Consider the following 3,268-nt stretch of genomic DNA (forward strand, 5'->3'; position numbering starts at 1 on the left):
GTGGGGGGCAATCAGATTTGCCCCTGAGGACCTCTACGTCTGCAGTGAGCTATACAACCCCCAGTACCCTCCCCTCTATGTTTTTCCTTTTCTGCCTTTTGCTTCCTTCCCTTCTTTACAACTTTGTTTCACTAATCCCTCTGAGCTCATGGAATCATTTATTTTTGTCACCCTTTAAATGTATTTCAAAGAAAGGAAACACTTTTCATTTAGATACAATGGGATCTAAACCTTCCAGGGCAGAAAGGGGTTACAGCTTTTGCAAAAAAAAAAATAATGCCTACAGGGGGCACCCGGATTTGAACCGGGGACCTCTCGATCTGCAGTCGAATGCTCTACCACTGAGCTATACCCCCCACAGGCTACATGCTCAGTAAAAGGACCGAGCATATGTCCGAGCTCCCGTTCCGCAGATCTCAGGCTACGGTCTCAGGTTTCTGTTTACAGAAGAATTTACAATGACGTAGGTCGGGAAATCTCATTGAGAAGCAAACAAAAAGGAGAACAATGCAAACAAAAGGCAGCACAGCGGCTGTTTATGTAACCATTCAGTGTAATCAGACTAATAGGAGTCAGGCTGCTACTAAATTAATCATTTCTACCATTTCGCTGACACTACATGAAGCATCTCGGGCATCTCCAGCGTCTAAACCTCTTACAAGCGATCGGAAATACACATTATAATGCTAATTCCTTTTCCGCCATTCTGTCACAGAGACTCTCCCCCGTCACTATGAATATGCAGATCACTTCCGGCTTCACTCGCTGCCTATTTGTCCTTACACAGCTCTCCACTTGGCGTGGCAGAAACACAAAGCCTGCCACTGCCGACCTCTCCTGAAAATACCAAGTGCCTGGCTGTCGTCCTGTCCAACACCCTGCTTGAGAAATGCTGCTCACCTAGACCTACACTGTCCCGACACGGGTATGCTGATATCGACTTTTGACTTTCTCCATTCAGCGAACAAAGCCCACACGGGACCACTGAATGGCAGGTCGGGGGCGTAAAATATAAAGTATGTGCCACAATTTAGGGGTTTCCCACATTAAAAAAAATTATTTCATAGGGTTTTTAAAAGGTGCCTGGCTGCAGGTTCCCCTTATACTGCCATGGTGATAACACAGTTAGGCAACCATGGCAGGGCAGGTGAAACCGCTACCTCTGGGAGCCATGCAGTACCTCAAGCAACTTGTAGTTTTACCACAGCTGGAGTGCTGATATTGCATTTAACCTCCCCCCCCCCCCCATATCAACCATGTCTTTGCCTGAAGAATGAATGGACAGAAGATGACCTCAAATGTGTGCCGAAATTTTGCAAGCATTCCACAATCTGGCACACCACCGTGCAATTGGCGTGCACCACTTTTATTAACGTTCCACAGGAAGCGCTCAATATGCAGACCTGTAGAAGCCGGAACATTTTTCAGCACATGCCAGTCTCTGTTATTCCTCCCGCTGGTATTTATGTCATATGTAAATAATTAAAGTTGTTCCTTTATAGCCCCTTATTAACCCCTAATGGTCTTTGTTAACGCCTCCCTCCATTTTTTTTGTTTATTTTTGTACTGTTTAATTTAAAAAATCCTTCTTTTCTTTTTTAAAACAATATTTAAATGATGTCGCCAAACACGTTATACTGAAATTGCAGCTGGAAAAATAGGAAGAAACCAAAACAAATGTATGTTATGACATGAGAACATCCGGCAGTTTTTGTTCCCCTCTCTTTATTTACCAGCACGTGTAAACACAGCAAAGTGTCTAGAATGGCGGACGTGGAGCTCAAACAAGATTTTCTGTGGGGTACAGGACACAAAAACAAAAGAGAAAACGCAACTTGAAGCAAAAAAAAGGAAACCAGACAGAAGACGGTAAAATAAGAGAGTGGAGACGGAAAGGACTGAAGAGACATGGCGGGAAACCAAAACATGTGATAAGAGGCCCAAACATCAGAAGAATATGATTAGCGGAGGTCACATTAAAGGAGAACTATGGGGTCAGTGTTTTTCCCCATAGTTCTCCTTAGGGTAACGGGAGGACACAAACTAGCGTCCTCCCGTCACCCAAAGCTCAGTATACCGCGAGCTACAGCTCCCTATATACTGAGACGCCGCAGCCAGAGCGGATCCCGACATCGATGTCGAGATCCGTCCAGCTGCGTGAGTGACAGCTGGCTCTGCCTATCTAGAGGCAGAGCCAGCTGTACCCGCCCCCTCCCCCGTCCGTTCTGACAGTCAGCGCGGAGGGGGGAATCCAGCCCCTCCCCTGTCACAGCAGAGAGCCGTGACAGGATCGAGAGGTGAGCGAACGCCGGTATGTGTTCGCTCACCTCCCGATCTACTGAGCCGACCTGTGACAGTCTCATTGTCACAGGTCGGCTAGAACTATGAGGTGAGTGAAAAGCACCCTCCTCCCCGCATTGTTCTCCTTTAAGACACGGGTGGGAGACAAACCTATTACTAATTAAAAGGATAAATAAAGATACCAAACTAGCAAAAAGGGAGTGACCTCTTTTTTGTTCTTACTCACAATCTATAGAACTTGTCAAAAAGGGTGGAGGCATGTAGACAGGGCCGGCCTTAGGGGTGTGCGAGCAGTGCGGCCGCACAGGGCGCCATGGCAACAAGGGCTGGGTTCACACCTAGGCGTATTGAATATGCGCATTTTTCCCCTTTTTTTTTGTAACCGCCATTCACAGTAAAAAAAAAAACGTGCAAAAAACACGCGTTTCCGAGGGCTACCTGGCTGTATCCCAATGGAAACGCCCGACCAAAACGCCCCAAAGAAGTACATGTACTTCTTTGGGCGTAGGGCGGTTTCCCGCGCGTTCGTACTCACGGAAAACCGCCCAGATGGGAACTGTGCACATTGAAAATAATGGCATTTCCCTGTTTGAGCGTTTTTCCGCGGAGTACGAAAGCGCGGAATAACGCCCAGGTGTGAACCCAGCCTTAATCTTATTACATTTTCCTTCACAAGATCCACCCAAGTGCTGACCATTGCCAAGTCTGTGAAACTTTATAATCATCTTTATTAACTATATACATGCAAACATCAGCCATGCTTTCAGCAGATCTTCAACTTACTTCAGCAGATTCAGAGTACTGAAGCCAGAGGGCTAACATGACAGCCAGGCAACTGGCATTTTCAGAAAACCAGCAGTGGCAGCCTCCATATTACCTCTAAAGAACTTGTTTTCTTAAGGACGTTGTGTGACCCCCCATAAAACCGGGAACTATTGGTCGTTCGGAGTCACCGGCACCAATATAA

The 3,268-nt window shown here is 46.5% G+C and overlaps 1 non-coding gene across 1 annotated transcript; it reads right to left on the minus strand.

The window, feature by feature from the left end:
• Window positions 1-284: 284 nt before the first annotated feature.
• Window positions 285-356, minus strand: TRNAC-GCA. Its single transcript has one exon. It is a non-coding gene; the product is annotated as a tRNA-Cys (tRNA).
• Between the last annotated feature and the right edge of the window lie 2,912 nt (window positions 357-3,268).

The sequence above is a fragment of the Nanorana parkeri genome, unplaced genomic scaffold, assembly GCF_000935625.1.
Source record: "Nanorana parkeri isolate BGI_ZX_2015 unplaced genomic scaffold, ASM93562v1 scaffold2064, whole genome shotgun sequence".
Lineage (NCBI taxonomy): Eukaryota > Metazoa > Chordata > Amphibia > Anura > Dicroglossidae > Nanorana > Nanorana parkeri.